The sequence below is a fragment of the Sarcophilus harrisii genome, chromosome 4, assembly GCF_902635505.1.
Source record: "Sarcophilus harrisii chromosome 4, mSarHar1.11, whole genome shotgun sequence".
Taxonomy (NCBI): Eukaryota; Metazoa; Chordata; class Mammalia; order Dasyuromorphia; family Dasyuridae; genus Sarcophilus; species Sarcophilus harrisii.
Genome location: NC_045429.1, coordinates 228,106,319 through 228,126,161, shown reverse-complemented (window position 1 = coordinate 228,126,161; position 19,843 = coordinate 228,106,319).

Below are 19,843 nucleotides of genomic sequence, written 5' to 3'. Positions count from 1 at the left end.
CTGATACCTGGGTCTCACCAGAGAAAATTGGCTCATTCCTTATTATGAAGTCCTAATAGACTTTTAATGAACTGTGGAACTTTTAGAATTATTAACATTCCAGAATAAAGAACTTTTATCTTCTTGTAGTTAATTCCCAGACCCTTCCCAATCTTGATTCCTATAAACACCCCCCAAAATTTGACCACTAGGGGGCCCCCAGTCACATATAAGACCTAAGTCATAGATGAAGTCTTACTTTAGAGGTGAGAATTTCACCTGTTTTTCTTCTTCCACACATCTTCTCTATTACCAATGCCCAAGAAAGGAGTATATGGTAATGGATGATGATATATAACTGAGTCATCCATGTTATGAAATACGCTAGGGAATAGAGTGATTTTACACAAAGAATGAAGAAATGGGACCTTCAAAGAAGAAATTAGTATGAAATTTTGTGTTTATAATGCTGTTTTGTTCATTAATTGTTTCATGTATTTTATCTTCATAATAAGATTAGAATCTGTATAGGAATTGTGTCTTATCAGTGGAAATAATGTGGGATAATAAAAGAGAAGAAAACCAGATTTGTAGTTAGAGAAGCTGAGTCTGAAGAGTACTCTGTTACTTGGTATTAGTGTGTGCAATATAGGTCACTTAACTTCTCTAAATTTCAGTTTTCTCATTTGTAAATGAAGAGGTTAGATTATATGCTATCTGAAACCTCTTCTAGCTTTAAATTCTCCTCTTCTATATTTTCTTTAGAAAATTTTTCTTTGTATTTTGTTTGTACCTCAGAAGGTTTAACACAGTGCCAGGCATGTAAAAATATTTCTTGATTAATTAATGATATAATAGTAAATATACAAATTTATGAATGACCAAAAAATCAGTCTTATTACAAATGTTAACACTAAGAAGTTTATAAGATCAAGAACTTAAAGCTAGAAGGGAACTTAAACATCATTTTCCCAAATGAGTAAATTGAGGACTAAAGAAATTGAGTGACTTATCCAAGATAAATAGTGGTAAATAGCAACACTGGAGTTTAGTCTAGCTCCTCTCATTCTAAATTCAATAACTCTTCCAAGGTATCTATTATATTGTTTCCAAGAGTTGACAAGAGTGTTAAGAAATGAGCTTAACTTATATTTTTCAAAAAGGGAAAGGGATGAAACATGACTAGAAGAGAGAGAAAGGTATTACTGTCAGAAGGAAGATAGTATAAGAATGAGAAAAAGTTTGAAAACACTAAAGTATGAACAACAAAAATTATGAAGGACATAATACAATTCTAATCCATATGCTACTAAGCTATTGATTCACACAGATTGAGTTCAACGTGGAAATATTTCAGACAATTGTAGGCTTCTTTGTAGATCAGGCATTAGATGTGGGATCAGAAACAGTATGGTTCAAATCCCACCTGAGACACTTACTATTTATGTCAGTTAGGGCAAGTCATTTACTCTTTCTGTAACTTAGTTTGCTCATCATAAAAAGGAGGGAATTGGACTAAATGACCTCGTGGATCCTTTCCAGCTCTAAATCTAGATTATTATGATCCTATCTATAATTAATTTAAAACTCTGAATTATTAGTGTCAAACTGACATCTAAATATCCAGTGGTCACAGTACTAACAGAAAGGGAGAATGTGACCCATACTCTGAAATAGTGAAATATTTAATTGTGACAAAACTACAAAGAAAAGAAATAGAAAACATATCTCATCAGACATTCCCAAGTAAACAGGATAATCTTCCTTTCCCTCCCTTTAGAGTATTTAAGAAATAGTTTCCAAAATTTGTGATACAGTGTTGGGAAAGAGTTTTGGTTTCAATATAGTCAGCTGGAACAAGGGTCTTCTGAAACTAGAGTTGCTGACATTTATTGTTGCATTGTTTGAATACTATTCTAGCAACCCTCTTCTAATCTACTGAGATTAGATATCTTCTGGCATGCTTTGTGGCATTTTGAGAACATGCCAGAATTCCATATTTCTCGGACACTATAATTGTACTGCCCCATGCATCTTACTTTTAAACTTCCATCTTCTTAGAATATATTTGAACTTCTAGAGTCTGTACTTCTTCACATAATTATCTGTACACACAGTCTTATGAGAATTGAAATACTGAGAACTTGTCATACTTGTCTTTGAAAGCTAAGGTTCCATAGGGAATATTCTTCTATCTTATCTTGCAACCATAAATAGTACTCTTTCCCCTGCCATGTGCACAGAAGGAAGTTAAGTTAATCTGTTTGCTCCCAAGGGAAAAAAAATAGTGTCTGCAAAAGACATCATAAGATACAAATTCAGATAGTATATAGTCATTGCCCTCAAGGAGTTTACAATTTAGTAGGGGAACATTGGAAATAAGTGGAATGGGAAAGGAGGCTATAATGTAGGGTGCTTTAAGTGATTTAAAAAAATGTTGAGATTAGTCTAAGATTTATAATTTTAATTATTAATTGGATTTGAAAAGCAGTTGGAAGCAGTTGCAGTTAAGAACTTAAATGCTGTGATAACAATAACACAAGGAATAATTCAGAATATTATGTATAAGAAAGAAAAACAGGTGAAAAGCTAGATAAAGTAGACAATTTAGATTCTCTTTTAGTCATCTCAGTAGAATTAGTTTGTTCATTTAATGTCACAAGTGTTATCAAGTACCTATATAAAAAATTGTTGTTATTGTCCTTGTAATGGTGGTGGTTTGTCCTTTGTTCTCAAAGAGGAACATGCCATTAGGGAGGTGATACCATGACATGCAAGTGAATTAGATTTAAGTGAGGGAGCGTTGTGCAAGCTTTACTTGCCTCACTTTCCCCTCCATGGCTATCTAGGTCCAGACACCAGGTGGCCCTAGATGCAGTGGAAGATCTTGACCTTTTTACGTTAAGATTTTCAACAGGTCTCAGTTTGACTGAGGCACACCCATTTAGTGATTAAGACTAGATAGAAATCGAAGAATGGCCTCTTTCACCTAGTCAAACAAACACACACACACAATCTAAACAACAAATAAATAAATAAATAGATGTAGGAGGGGAAGGCCCTCAGGGTTTCTGGTCAAAACAGAAACGACTACTTCTCTCTGAGTCAACTTGAGGCTTGGCTTGTGACCTATAGTTGGCCAATCTATGAGAATCAGAGCCATTTTGGTTTAGGTCCGGTACTAAGATAGTAAACTCCAAGATATGTTATGAGGATTAAGCTATCCGAAAAAAAAGTTTTTAGGAGATTCTGTAGGTAAGGGTATGATAGGGTATGATACCTTATGTAGCAGAGGTAAGGAAAGGAAGGAGAAAAGGGAGGGAAGGAAAAAAGGGAGGAAAAGAGGAAAGAAAAAGACCTAGAGAAGGGAGATAGAGAAAGAAGAGAGAGAAAGAAGGTATGCAGTGAGAATATAATTTAAGGGAAAGAGCACTTCCCTAAATTCATAGAATTAAATATCATTCCCACCAATAAATAGTTAAGCAAGAAACCCTTCTACAACCTTCCTAGCAAGTAGTAATAGAACTTTTCCTTAAAGATTTCCAATGGGGAGGGGAATCATTAAGAAGCCCTATCCCACATTGTCCTTCATTTGGACAAAACTTCTGCTTTTAACCAGCTCTGAGTGTTAGGAAATTTTTCCTTATGTAAACTGAGTTCCAAAATCCATTGGTATGGAGCTCTCTCCTCACTGATGGGGACCAATGCTTTATGCTGACATGAGATGGAATGAAGTTGACTAAAGTGGGACTAAATTCTATCTTTGAATCTCTTCAGATTTTTGGACTTCTGTAACTTGCTATACTAGTGGCTTCAGGGAACTTCCCCTTGGGTAAGATCTGAGACTCTCTCAGTTGAGCTGAGTTACTTCACTCCCAATGTAAAAGCTCCTTCATTCTATTGTCTAATACATATTTTCCTATGTATACTTTCTTGGATTTCTGTTCAGACTTGGGTTTCTTGGCTAGTTAGCATATAAATCCATTGTAGAACTAATATCTGGTGGGAAAGGCGTCGTCTTAATATCAAGTTTAAAATTCTGATCAGAGGTTAGCAAAAACTTGAAAATTGCATACCCTAGATGAACTATTTAATTAATCAGACATATGTATATTTCTAGCCTGGTACTTCCTCTCTCTGAAGAAGAGTAGAATTGCCAAGCTTTGGACTCCCACTCATACTTCATTTCCTAGAAGGAATTAAAGTTTTCCCTGCTCTAAGAGTAGAGAGAGAAAAGGCTAGAGATATCTATTTTACCTCCCTTTAAGTCACACAGTGACACTTCCATGTTACATATGGGTGATAATCCTCACATTATATCAATTAACAAACATTAAGTGTAATGGGCACTAAGTTAGATGATGGAGCTACAAAGGCAAAAAATAAAATAGTCCTTGTATTCAAGGATTTTACATTCTCTCAGGGAGACATATGCATAAATAAATAGGTACAAAATAGATGTAAAATAAATTAAAGGTAATTTTGGGGCAAAGAGCTCTAACAATTGTGGGGCTCAGAAAAAGCTAGGAGTAGAAGATATGTGATAAAGCAGTGATTCTCAAACTTTTATTTTCAGTATCTTTATCCTATTAAAAATTATTGAGGATCTCTTCAAAGTGTTTTTATCTGGGTTATATTTATAGACATTTACCATATTGGAAATAAAAACTATTTTTGAATTTGTAGACCCTCTAAAAGGGTTTCAGAGATCCCCAGGATTCTCTAGACCATACTTTGAGAACTACTGTGATAGAATGTGGAAGAATAGTGTGCTAGGTATGAAGGATAGTAACTGCACAGGCAAGGAGATAGGAAATGAAGTATAATGTGTAAAGAAAACCAGCTTGGCTAGATTGTAAAGTGTAGGATGAAATAGAAAGTATAGGATTTTAAAAGTTTAGGCTTTGAAAGTCAAACACAAGCATTTGTATTTTATCCTAGGGGCAACAGAGATCCACTGGAGTTTTATTAAGGAGGGGATATTGAGTTGAATTGGTAAAACAATGCATAAGGAAAATCACTTTGGCAATCATAAGAAGAATGGATAAGAGTACATTATTTACAATAAAAAGGGCAGTCAAGAGGCCAAAGCATCACTCAGGTGAGAAATGCTGAGGGTCTAAATTAACATAATGGCTCTATAAGTAGTCAGAAAGGGATGATGAGAAATGTGTAGAGGTAGAAACAGAAAGATTTGACAATTGATTCTATATGTGTGGTGAAGGAGAATGAGTATATAATTTAAATATTTGTCTTTCTGAAGCTCCCTCTAATAGCTCCTAATTCTGCTTTTTAGGGACAAGAAAGACATTTAATTTCTCCTGCTATATGAAAGCCCTTCAAATATTTGAAGTTAGCTATCATGTCTCCCTGTATTATCTTTTTCAAATATTCTCATTCCAAGTTTCTTGAACATCATGTAATGCCAGAGAAACTGAGGAAAGATAGAAATTAGAGAGTTTTTAATATTTTATTAATTGGAGAGTATAATTGACTGGACAGGACTCTCAAAGTATCCAGTAACCAATGGGAGAATCCCAAGTCTTTATATACCTTTTTTCAAACAAAGAAGGTGAAAGAAGCGGGAAACTTCTTTACAGATTCATTTGGTTCTGTCAGATTGGGGGGAGGCTATAAATCTTTACTAAAAGCTAGTGTCAGGATGTTTGAATAACAGAAGTAAAGGTGTCAATGAAGTATCCAGGATAGTCTTATTTTTTAGAATATTTTAGAGGGGTAGTATCATAAATTCTTGAGGGCAGAAGGAGTTAGGAGTCAGGAGGTCTTATCTCCCCCTCATCTTGAGTCTCACATTGACAATTTATAACCTTAGAGAAAATGGTCCTCAGTCTTAATGGACCAGAGGCTGAGGGTGGGGGGGGGCAGGGTTTACAACTAAGAGGATTGAAGCAGAACAGTTAAGGAGACTGAGGCAAAACAATTCAGGGAAACTCAGTCAGGACAATAAGAGAAACTAGTGCAGGGAAACAGAGGTAGAACAGTTCAAAGAGACTATGACATGACAATTAGTTGTATGGCATGGTCTCCAGCTCTCTCAGTGTCACAGTTACTGGCTTTTGGATGAGTTTAATAATGTTCTTCCTTAAATTAAGAATCTATACTAAAACCATAACTCCAGATGTTGTTTGACCAGAGAAGAATAAAGTGAGATTATTTTTTCTTTTGTTATGGACAGTATCCCTTATTTAATAAAAACTTGACAGGTATATATTACAAATGTACTAAAGGATTTGATCTATGTGTTGTACATGGTCACTCAACTTCTTTCCATAGTCTAGACAACAGACATTCATCCACTGGGTTTTTTTTCCTGTGTGGGCTGTTAAATTGAACTCTTTTGTGTGACTAAAGATCTAATTTAGAAGACTGTAAAGTTTGGATGCTATCAGCACAATATCATTTGGAAATAAGAGGATTTGGAGAACCTCACTACTTATAGGCAATCATTTTTCCATTTGGACAGTATACTACCAGGCATCCTCCAAAACAGTGGCAAATACCTTTAGAAAACATAACTTTTCCAATTTTATTACTCCACTGATTTTATAATCATAAGCTCATAAAATGTTATCTCCATTGTGTTCAATGAATCTTATATGATTTTAATGTATAAATAGTAGGGAAACATCTTATTGTAGGAGAATCTTTAAGAGAGAATTCTGATCTGACAAATTACATTTTTAAAATTGTCAACAAAGAATAAATACAGTAGGATATTGTATCATTGTCATCAATTGTAATTCTGCTATAGAAAGTATTTCATGAAAGTCTGCCCATTTTCTTCCCCTCTTTTTAAACGTTCATCAAGGATATACTCAATGTGTTAGAAATTTTCTCAAAAAGATTTTTTAAGAGAATAGGAATTAAATATATAGGTCGGTAGGGATTATTAAGATTTTCTTGATCATTTTTGATAAGTATTAAGAACATTTTTAATTTTTACCAAGCATTTCATACTTCATATATTTTCATATCAGTCTCCTAATGATCTCAAAATTATGTCAAATACAGCATGGACTTCTTCTATGTTTGCTTAGTGTAGTTGATTCCCCCCCATTATTTCTTTATTATTATTTTTACTTCTTCACATAGTATGTTAGAGGTTGTGATATTAGTTCAAAGGTCAGAAGAGACTAATTTGTTACAGTAATCTTGCCAAGCTTTACCATATATCTGTATCTCGAATCCACACTTCTACATAATGAAATGGATAGTATACTACTTTTTTGATCCTTTAGAATTTGCTTGGTTATCTTTTCTCTCTTTGCTTCCTGATCCCTATTTACCAAGATCATATTCTTAAGTCTTTAAGTTTGTATATACAAAGTTGATAGTGTATACATCTCTCCCAGTTCTGACCAATTCATTCTGCATCAGTTTATACAAATCTTTCCAGGTTTCTCTGAAGTTGTCCCCTTTTAATTTCTTAAAACATATTTCATTAAAATACCACAATTTCTTTGCTATTATAAAAAGAGCTGCTATTAATTTTCTTTATACTTGAATTCTTTTCCTTTCTTTACTCTTTTTGGAATAAGGAGTAGAAGTATCATTGGATCAAAGAATATATATGGTTTGGTAGCTTTTGGAATAAGTTGCATCAGCTATCCAAAATAGCTTGACCAATTCACAACTCCACCAACAGTGACCTAAGGACCTGTTTTCCAGGAACTCATTCAACATTTGTTATTTTTCTTTCTTTTTGTTGTTCATCAATTTTGCCAGTAGAGTTATGAGTTAGAATCTTACAAACTGTTCCCCATAAATACATCTAAAAATTAATTTCTTAATTTCTAGTTTGTCTATGAGGCTATCAATTATATATGTCACATATTCATTTGACATACATATTTATATATAATATGTAATGTTAGTCTATGCTTGATTTCTCCCAGATTACTTTTCAGTTTTCTCAGCAATTTTTTATAGAAAAATAAATCCTTACTCTAATAGCTGGAATCTTGAATTTATAGGATACTTTATAGTCTTTCTATATATTGTACAACCAATTTGTTCTACTAATTGAAATGTCTATTTTTTAGCCAGTGTGAAATTATTTTGACAAATGCTCTTTTTATTATTTTACATTAGGATAGCTAGACCCTTTCTTTCCATAATTTCCTTTGAAAATCTAGAATTTTCTTCTTACAGATAAATTTCATCATTCTTTTTTTCTAAATTGGCCAATGAATCCTTTGGTAATATCATTGAAATATCACAGAATAATTAAGCTAATTTTAGTAGCATTACCATTTTTGTCACATTGGATAAATTAATATTTATTTATTTAAATCTGTATTTCTACAAGTACTATTTTATAGTTACATTTATGTAGTTTCTAGTCATATTAAGCATTTATGTTAGTTCACTGTCTATGGTACCTTTCAGCAAAATGTAGTTTTCTTGTTTATTCTTTTAATCAAATCTATTTTGCTGTTGTCTTGTATAAGATTATGATTGCTACCTCTGTCTTTCTGAATTTAACTAAAGCAGAATAGATTTTTAACTCTGTGTTCATCTTTCTTTCATTTTCCACAGACTGCACTAATTTCTACTTTATCATTATCATCCCTTTGGCCCATTTCAGGATAAGCTCATTATCACCAGGAAACTCATCACAGAGATAGCTACAGCTCTGATATTTCAAACCTCATCAGTACCCTGAGATGCCTCTGTCCCTCTGGTTACTGAACTGGAGGGAAAAGCAAATTCCTCCCAAAGTTTCCCTTTAAAGAGAGCCTAGAAGCTCAGATAGCCTGTCATTTCTTATCATGTGCACTGTTTGGTTTTAACTATACCACCATCACACTCCCATTATTCCTCCAGGGTACCCTCTTTCCCTTTCCCTGCATTTTGGCTTCTTTTGTGTATTGTTTTCTCCCATAAATTCCTTGAGGAATTTGAGTTCCTTTTTCTTGTTCATATTCCCCAAAGCTTAGCTTTGGTATCTAACACACTGTAGATGGGTGTGTTACTGTACCATTTGATGGGTGATTCTGTACCATTAAGATTTACCATTAAAATTATCAATTGCATATTTCCCTCTATCACATTTTTGTATACTTTTCCCTCTCTTTGCTACCTGGATTTTACAGGAGAGTTGTGAGAGTAGCGCACTTGTGTGCTATGCTCTAAGCAATCTGCATTTGTTCTCTTACTCCTCTTCTCTTTCCTTTTCCCAGGCTCTAATAATAGGCTCTTACTTTTATTTTTCTTAATCCCCTCTATTCAACTTTTCCTTTCATGTTAGTTTTGTTCATAATTTATCCTTCCCTGAATTTACCTTCTCTCTTATGTCCCCTCTCCTTATTCCATTCTGTGATCCTATTTAGTATTTCTATTACGCATCTGAATTTTCTACCCTCCTTTGACATTCAGATGATATTCCAATGCCCTACCTTTTCTGTTTTGTTTTTATAGTCTCCTACCTGTATTGATTTTGTGAGGCTAAGTTTGATATTTTGTATGGGTTTTTATTGTAATAGTTGTGGGGCACAGGGAAACTATATGTTTCCTTATCCTCCACCTTTTTTTACTGGTCCCCAGACTCTAGATTTCAAGAAATGATAAATGAAAACTGCCTATATCTGTTAAGTTTGGGAAAGGGACCCCAAAAGTCTAGGGTCATAGACCAATGTCACAAAAGAATTTGCTTGAACCTATCTCCTTAGCCAAGGGGCAAAGTTTATTGTAATTATAAAACTATTAAAAGCAGACTGAATTCTAAAAGAATTCAGCAGAGAAACAGAAGCAAGGAGACACATTTATCCAGCTTTCTATCATAGGCATGCTAATTCTATTGCTCAGGAGTGGTCTCCAGAATTTGGTTATTACTGAAAAGATTATCACTATTATCTCAGGAGTTTATTCCATGAGACCATCCTGAGGCCAGAAGCTACATGACAGTGAGTAATGAATTGAAGAGTGGTCTATTCAGAATCAGAAAGATTATTGTGCTTAGACTGGTCCCTGAGGCAGACTCCAAAGTCAGAAGATTTAGGATTGCTGACTTATTGTTAGAATAGAAGCCTCCCTAACATCACGGGACCACAAAGGCATATTATATCATATCGATTAAAACTTGAAGAGAAAGTAAAATAGGATCCATCAATCATTTCTAAAGAAAACATTAAAAAGAACAATTCTAGGATTGTCATAATCAAATCTAGACATTTCAAATAAAAGAACAGTTCAAGCAACTAGAAAGAAGCAATTCAAATAATAAGAAACTACAATAAAATCTGCAGAAGACCTAGCAGCTAATAATAAAAACAAGAAGATGATTTACAACATAAAATTCTAAAAGACAGAAAATAAATATACCACCAAGAATAAATTCCTTTGAAATGCTGTATATAATTCTGATGGACAAAAATATATCTCTAATAGAAGATTTTTAAAAAATAAGTAGAGGACTTTCAAGCAGTTCTGAAGAAAATACTAGAGCTGAATAGGAACTTTGAAATGCAAATAAATATAAGAGTCAAGAGAGACCTAGAAAAGTAAATTTATTTGAGTAATTAAATTGTTGATAATGTAATGGTAACATTCTAATAGGAGGAGAAGAAAAAAGTATTCTTCCTAAGGAAAAAAGAAGGAATACACTATTATAATAAGGAGGAAAAAGTGGCTGGGATTTGTTATTTCTCACAATTGTGGTAGTTAAGAAGAATATACAAATATATAGAAAGGAGGAAGGGGAATGGGCATCAGATAATCACTCTTAACTGAAATGAACAAAGAAGGATTGAACATATTTAAATATAATTTGGTATAGAAATATTAAACTCAAGTGGAAACATGATGAGGATAAGGATAGGTTAAGATGGAGGATAATAATAGGAAGGAATATTAGTTTGAAGTAACACAAACTTTCTAAGAAAGAGGATTAAAAAGAGAATTAAAGTAATGTAAAACAATAAAAAGCAAAGAAATGGAATTTAAAGAAATACATCACAGACAATTGGGGAAAAGATAAAAACTTATCTAAATAAAATTGAATGTTATTGTATTATAAGAAATTGGAAGAGACTATTTTAGAAAGTTCTGGCATGATAATTGTGATTTTTGAAATATGTTATTTGGTGTAGTATAAGTAATAATATGGAATCACTTAGGCTAAATGGTCCTAATGATCATAAACATAAGCAATAACAGACAGCCTGTACTTTTCTACTGCCCTAATTCATTCTTTTCAAACACGCAAGCAGTAGTGTTTCCTGATTGAATGAAGTGCCTAGTTGACTACCCACCAACATTTATTTCTGGGATTCTTGAATATAAATTCAGACCCTTAAGCAATTTCTGTTCCCAATTGGGAAACTATCTTACCTAAGTCTAATATATATGAATGAAATAGAGAATTTTTCTACATCTGGGATTCATTGGGAATTCCTCCTCCTAAGTATGGCATCAATAACCTATTTTTAAGGTATAAAAACATTTCTATTCAGTAGCCACTCTAAGGATGTACTCCGATTGAGAGTTCTGCCACAATATAAATATCCCTCACATGATTAACCCTATCCTTGTTTATGGCCCAATCTCTGTTGGTCTTGTATAATGCATATATGTGTTTGTGTGTGTGTGTGTGTGTGTGTGTGTGTGTGTGTGTGTTTATTGTACTGTATAGTAAGAAAGCTCATGCTTGTACATCAGGTATCTATAAATTCTTGAACTTGGATCTTTGCTTTAATTTGAATTATGAGACCAAATAAAGCACTTGGGTAGTATGAAGTGATAAAGACTAATGTGAGAAGAATCAGGAAAATAATTCATTCAAGGTCAACAACATGGTAAAGAAAAACAACTTTTAAAAATTTAAAATATTTTGATTCTGAGCATGCTCAGAAGGTAGTCAACATGTTGTTAAGAATACTAGGACCAGGTCTAGCAGGCTCTCTTACTGAAGCTGATAGCTCAGGATTTGCCATATCCCCTGGTAGCTTGCAAAGAAAATATTGCCATCTAGTTATTCAATTATTTTTCTTGGAGCCATTGTAAACATTCAAGAAAACTTGCCATTTTGAGATTTTACTATAATAAAATTGATTTATTATAGAAATCTGATTGATTATCAACTTTAGCTCTCTATTTCCTTATGGGAAAATTAAATACTGCATCATAGCAAAGGCATGATTCCAGACTCTGTGATTTCTATAGCACACATGCCATCTCAGATGTTCACTGCTACTCAATTACAGATATTTCTCTAGCAGAAAATGCTAATGACTAATAGTCATCTCTAGTTATTACTAAAATATCTCTTTTAGAAAACAGAAACTTTTAACATATGAAGCCACTCTCATAAAAAAAATGTTACTAATTGACCCAGCTAATTTATGATACAGGGAGAACAGAATCAGCATTACAGACCAGGGTTTAGGAAATAAATTCATAAGCTTGCTACTTCTTCCCTTAAGAGAAATTACATAGAAATTCTGTTCTGGATGCAGATCCAGTTATTTTCCCCCAAAACTCTTAACTTCAGACTGTTTTCTGATTGCCTCTTTGAATCAATTTTCTACTACATTCTAACTTATTTTTCTAATCACTAGACTTTCCTAGTGCTATGTACTCCCTTTTCCTTGTTATTTTACATTTTTTCCCCATAAGTAACCTTTATATTATCCATTTCTTTTTTTCTGGTCACTCATAAGATGAGACTTCATTGTTATAGAGTTTTGACTTACATGTTCTATATCCCTCTAATAAACATCCCAAAACAAGTCATACAATGAAGGTATAGAGACTGACTAAGGGTTCTTAGTTATGATTTACCAAGTGTAGAGGGCTGAAACTATTGAGTCGATGCACTGAGGTCAGGACTGCCAAGCACTTGAGGCTAACTACCAGTACAATAAGTACCAACAATACTCTAGGGGCATATGCTTAGAAAATGATCCTTTCCACTATCCGTGCTGGCTCAATGATTGGTGTATACAGAGGATTGTAGGAAGGACTAGGGGGTGGAGTAAGATGACCCAGAATCACACTTGGGCGATAGACAAGGGAGAAGATGGTCGCAGAGATTCTGCTTCCAACCTGCTCAATCATGTGTCTAAGGACCAAGAATAAAGACTGAGGACTTTTGCTTATCCTGACTCTGGCTGATTCTGAGGTATCCTGGGTGCTAGCTCGGGTCTTCACAACCAAGAATCCTTTTTCCTTGTTTCTCATATTTGAACCGATTTCAATTTTTTTTTGAAAAATTTAATAAAAAAAAATTGTGGAAGACTTAGTAACTCTGATCAATACAATGATCCATTCTAATGCCCAGAACATAATATGAAATATTATCTACTTCCAGAAAGATAATTGACAGACTGAGAATGCAGATTGAAGCTTTTTTTTTTAAATTTATTTTTCTTGTTCTTTTTTTGATCAGGGAGAGAATATGGCTAATGAGGAAATATGTTTTTCATGATTGTACATATATAATGAATATCATATTTCTTGTCTTCTCAAAAGATAGTGGAAGAACTGGAAAGAATATATAACTAAAAAGAAAAAGAAAATTTAAATGTAAAAAAAATGAGAAATTCTATACCATACTCTGTAAAGGACTGAAACTCTGAATAGGTGTACTTGAATCTGAGAATTCAGAACACTTAAAGCTAATTACCTATTTGATATGAGACAATGGCTTTATTAGCATATATTTGGATCATGGCTTTTCTCATGGTGCTTGCTAAATAATCATAGGTAAAGACTGGAAGGAAGAGGGAGAGAAGGAAGAGTGACTTGGCTGCAGGATGAGGAAGAGAGAGGCTGGTGACTCCAGACTCCAGAATCCAAGAGAGATCTTTGGCAAGTCTCATGGCAGCTTGTCTGCCTCCTTCACTTCTCCCCATAAAGACCAAGGACTTTAATTTATCCTGATTCTGATTAACCCTGAAGCCCTCCAGGTAGCTAGCCCATAATTTACATTTGGTACCCAGTGGGTGGTCCAAAGACCTTAATGAACAAGATGAGGTGAGATCTTTCAAGACAGTTGTGAAAATCGAGTAAGGCTTCATCTACTTCAGAGTTTGAATAGGCCTGAAGGTCTTTGAGCATTGGTTCAAGAGCACACTTAAGTCCCCTTCCTGCTGTACTCCCATGACATCATTTTCTCCCTATTTCAATCAAATATGAACTATGTACTTATTGGTCAAATTCAATTTCTTGGGTAGTTCCCATGTTTAAAATGTATGACTCTCAGCCAATGAGAATGAAGGTCAGTGGTGGGAGGAGTATTTGTGTTAGGGACTATTTAAGTGCCAAACCTGTCCTAAAAGGTGCCTCCTCCCTTCAATTGCCTGCTCAAGGGGTGGAACACTCAATTATCGGGAAAATGTACAATAAACTTTTGCTTTGCTCCTAGAGCTCTCTCCAGCCTTTTTTTTAAAATAGTGACCCCTCACTATTCTAAGCCACACACTAATTTCACTGAAGAAGTCCCTGTGACAATAGGGTAAGTATTGAAATAGACATACAGGGAACTTACTTTGTGAAGGACTAAACTAGTAACTTACTTTTTCTAGTGAAGTGAGGCAGATATTAGAAAAAAGATTCTTTTCCACCCCCACCCCCACCCTGAAGGAGCTCTATAGAAAGCATACATAGGTTAATAAAGAGGCAAGGTTTGGTTGTAACTTGGGAGCAGATTGGTGGGTTCTTGGAAACATTAGAATGTACGTCCCCTTAGTTCTTCAAGGAAGAAGAAATAGAGGCAGATAATTGGAAACTAGTAGGAGATCAACTATGTGAATATTACATGATAAAGGTCCTGATTCCATTTCTAAAGAAAATTCTATACATACAATATAATTCAATTGGCCTTAAAGAATCTTATAAGTTCTAGAAAAACGAAAAGCTCTAAGCAGAATAGTCAGACAAGGAAGTGTGAGGAGAAAGAGGAAGAGATGGGAGAAGGTAATGGAAATATACTGGAGGATATGAGGAGTTGAGTGAACTTGAAGGGTGTACTGATTCTCACTCTCACAGCCCAGCTTCAACTCTGCCTATACCCAAGCAGGTTCTTGACCCTCTCCCATCAACTTCACCTTCCTAGGTGGAGGGAAGAGGAAGAGTGAGAGGAGCAGTGATATCACCAGCATCTCCCCCCCAGCAATCACTCCCTCAAGGCTAAGACTCCATTGCAAAAGGTACTACTTAAAACCAAAGAGGAAGGGCAGAATACAGCTGATTTGAGAATAGAAATTTTTCCTGTGATTGAACAGCTTAACTCTTCAGGTCAAGAAAGCAGAAGATACACTCCTTTTAATTTAGAAATTATCAAAGATGTGAAAAAGGCTTGTACTTTTTATGGGGCTACATCATCTTATGTTAAGATGTTATTAGAGAATTTGGCTTACGAAATTTTAACCCTTAGTGACTAGAAATCTATAGCAAGGACATGCTTAGAACCTGGACAAAACTTGTTGTGGCTTTTGGAGTATAGTGAACTCTGTAGGATACAAGCCCAATGAAATAGGCAAACTGGAGTTAATACTCCAATCACCTATGACCAACTAACAGGTGTAGGTTCTTATGCAGACACTTCACCACAGATTAATTACCCCATAGTAGCATATGAGCAAATTACTGCTGCTGCTATCAAAGCATGGGGCTTTGTCCCAAGTAAATAAGACAGAGGAGAAGCCTTCACGAAAATAGCACAAGGTCCAAATAAACCCTTTGCTGATTTTGTGGGACGTCTGCAGACAGCTGTCATAGGAACTATTGATGAAAATGCAACAGAAATTATGATAAGGCAACTTGCTAAAGAAAATGCTAATGCGGTTTGTAAAAGAAGTATACTAAGAACTACACAAGGATGCTCCTTTAGAGGAGATCATAAGACACTGTGCCTCAGTGAGCACAAATACTTTTTATAGCCAGGCTCTGATGCAGATTTCCCAAAATCCAAACATGGGAAGACAGGGTCCCTTTTGGCAAGGGACTTCCAGAGAGGCTTGTCAATGCCTTCATTGTGATAAAGTAGGACATCTGAAAGCTCAGTGTTGGCAAAGAGACAGAGTGAAAAAACAGGGTGGGAGAACAAGACCCAAAACCCCATGTCCAAAATTCAACAAAGGCTTCCATTGGGCATCAGATTGTAGATTGATTCAGGGAAACAGGATGGGAGGCCCAGCCTCAGGGCCCAAAACAAAAAATACCTGGGGCATGATGGCAGCCAATGCTACACCCAGAGAGCCTTTAGAAGTTCAATACCCAGACATGACCAGTCAGCCAGCAAGCAATCTGATGGGAGAAAGGGATTACAATTAGGGAGAATAGAGTTGTATGCAGCTGGGACTACTGAGATACCCCCTGGAGAGGTGAAATCTGTTCCTCTCTAGCCTATGGATCCTTTGCCTCCAGGAACAGTAGGCTTGACCATTTCACTTCCTGAGAGTACTTACAAAACAGTGTTCGTCCATACACTGATGGGGGAAACTAGGGAATGTGTAAATAATATCCCAGTCACTAATACAGGTAGACAATGTGTGACTTATCATTCAGGAGAAGTAGTAACATCAGGTTAACTGATACAGACTCCTAATAGAGAATCTGGTGATAATTGCCCAGATTCTGACTCCAAGCAACAGAATTCAGAAATATTCTTGACAGCAGCTGTGACAGCTGACCAACTTATGCTCACTACCTATATAAATGGCATACCATTAGAAGGATTGGTAAACACAAGTGCAGATTGTGCAGTCATTAGAGGTGCCAACTGGCCCAGTCACTGGCCAAAAATTAAGGCAGATACCTACAGTCTGGTGTAGGAGGATCAATAGAAGCTGAAGTTATTGCTATCCCTTTGAGATGAACTTTTGAAGGTGAAACAGGAGTTTTTCCTCCTTTTATAGTTGAAAAAATCCCCATCAATCTGTGGGGAAGAGACATTTTACAACAATTAGGATTAAAAATGAGTACCTCGGTTTTTTAGGCAGGGCTGCTGTTGAAGGCCTGTTCCTTACAATATGAAAACTGTCCTTAACAACAGAGAAGCTAAATATTTTAAATGACTTTCAGAAATTGATAGGAGATGGATGCATTCAGTGTTAGGGTTGACTTCCTATCAATTGCAACCATTATATGACATTTTAAGGGGAGATAATGCTTTAAACTCACCATGCCAGTTTACAAAAGACACTCAAGAGGTTTTGAGAGAAGTTGAACTGGCTTTATCCAATGTGGTTGAAAGAGTCACTCAAAAACCCTTTGAAATATCAGTTTTTGCTACAAAAGAGGCACCCACAGCAATTCTTCAGCAAGGAGACAGTGTGATAGAGTGGGCGAACCTCCCAGCACAACTAGAACAAAGCCTTACTCCTTACCCAGTGCTTGTGGCTAGAATTTTATTAAAGGCCATTAAGCGAGAAGTACAATTATCTGGGATAAGACCTGACAAGATATACATCTTTTATACCAATGCACAAATTAATGTATGCTGTGAAACCATCCCAGAGTGGCAAATTTTATTGGCCACAGTTCCAAATTTTACACACGGGTCTCCATTAAAGATAACCAGACTATTACATAATTGGCCATAGATTTTTGAAGAAAAGGTTTCTAAGGCTCCTCTTAAAGGATCAACTGTCTCTACAGATGCATCCAAGCATAACATTTGTGCTGTATACTCTCATGACTTAATTATAAAGAAAGTAGTCAGAACTCCTTTTCAGTCTACTCAGCAGAATGAATTGTATACAATCATTCTAGCGCTTACTCATTACCCAGGAAATATAAATATAATATCTGATTTGGTCTATTCAATAGGTGTGGTACAAAGAATTGCCACAGCCCAAATCAAATTTGTAGCTTCTAATATATATCAGCTCTTTAAGGAACTTCAAGAACAAGTGAGAAAGCATCCAGGTAAGATTTATATCTTACACATCCACTCTCATAGTGGACTTCCAGGTCCTATTTTTGATGGTAATTTATTTATTTATTTATTTAAATTTAATAGCCTTTTATTTACAGGATATATACATGGGTAACTTTACAGCATTAACAATTGCCAAACCTCTTGTTCCAATTTTTCACCTCTTACCCCCCCCCCCTCCCCTAGATGGCAGGATGACCAGTAGATGTTAAATATATTAAAATATAAATTAGATACACAATAAGTATACCTGACCAAAACGTTATTTTGCTGTACAAAAAGAATCAGACTCTGAAATATTGTACAATTAGCTTGTGAAGGAAATCAAAAATGCAGGTGTGCATAAATATAGGGATTGGGAATTCAATATAATGGTTTTTAGTCATCTCCCAGAGTTCTTTTTCTGGGCATAGCTAGTTCAGTTCATTACTGCTCCATTAGAAATTTTGGTTGATCTCGTTGCTGAGGATGGCCAGGTCCATCAGAACTGGTCATCATATAGTATTGTTGTTGAAGTATATAATGATCTCCTGGTCCTGCTCATTTCACTCAGCATCAGTTCGTGTAAGTCTCTCCAGGCCTTTCTGAAATTATCCTGTTGGTCATTTCTTACAGAACAGTAATATTCCATAATTTTCATATACCACAATTTATTCAGCCATTCTCCAACTGATGGACATCCATTCAGTTTCCAGTTTCTAGCCACTACAAAAAGGGCTGCCACAAACATTCGTGCACATACAGGTCCCTTTCCCTTCTTTATAATCTCTTTGGGATATAATCCCAGTAGTAACACTGCTGGATCAAAGGGTATGCACAGTTTGATAACTTTTTGAGCATAGTTCCAAACTACTCTCCAAAATGGTTGGATTCGTTCACAACTCCACCAACAATGAATCAATGTCCCAGTTTTCCCACATCCCCTCCAACAATCATCATTATTTTTTCCTGTCATCTTAGCCAATCTGACAGGTGTGTAGTGGTATCTTAGAGTTGTCTTAATTTGCATTTCTCTGATTAATAATGACTTGGAGCATCTTTTCATATGACTAGAAATAGTTTCAATTTCTTCATCTGAGAATTGTCTGTTCATATCCTTTGACCATTTTTCAATTGGAGAATGGCTTGATTTTTTATAAATTAGAGTTAATTCTCTATATATTTTGGAAATGAGGCCTTTATCAGAACCTTTGACTGTAAAAATATTTTCCCAGTTTATTGCTTCCCTTCTAATCTTGTCTGCATTAGTTTTGTTTGTACAAAAACTTTTCAGTTTGGTATAATCGAAATTTTCTATTTTGTGATCAGTAATGATCTCTAGTTCTGCTTTGGTCATAAAGACCTTCCCCTTCCACAGGTCTGAGAGGTAAACTATCCTATGTTCCTCTAATTTATTAATAATTTCATTCTTTATGCCTAGGTCATGAACCCATTTTGACCTTATCTTGGTGTACGGCGTTAAGTATGGATCAATGCCTAGTTTCTGCCATATTAGTTTCCAATTTTCCCAGCAATTTTTATCAAACAGTAAGTTCTTATCCCAAAAGCTGGGATCTTTGGGTTTGTCAAAGACTAGGTTGCTATATTTGTTGACTGTTTTATCCCTTGAACCTAATCTATTCCACTGATCAACTAATCTATTCCTTAGCCAATACCAAATAGTTTTGGTAACTGCTGCTCTATAATATAATTTTAGATCTGGTACAGCTAAGCCACCATCATTTGATTTTTTTTTCATTAATTCCCTTGAAATTCTTGACCTTTTGTTTTTCCATATGAACTTTGTTGTTATTTTTTCTAGGTCATTAAAATAGTTTTTTGGGACTCTGATTGGTATAGCGCTAAATAAATAGATTAGTTTAGGTAATATTGTCATCTTTATTATATTTGCTCGCCCTATCCAAGAGCATTTAATATTTTTCCAATTGGTTAGATCAGACTTAATTTGTGTGAAAAGTGGTC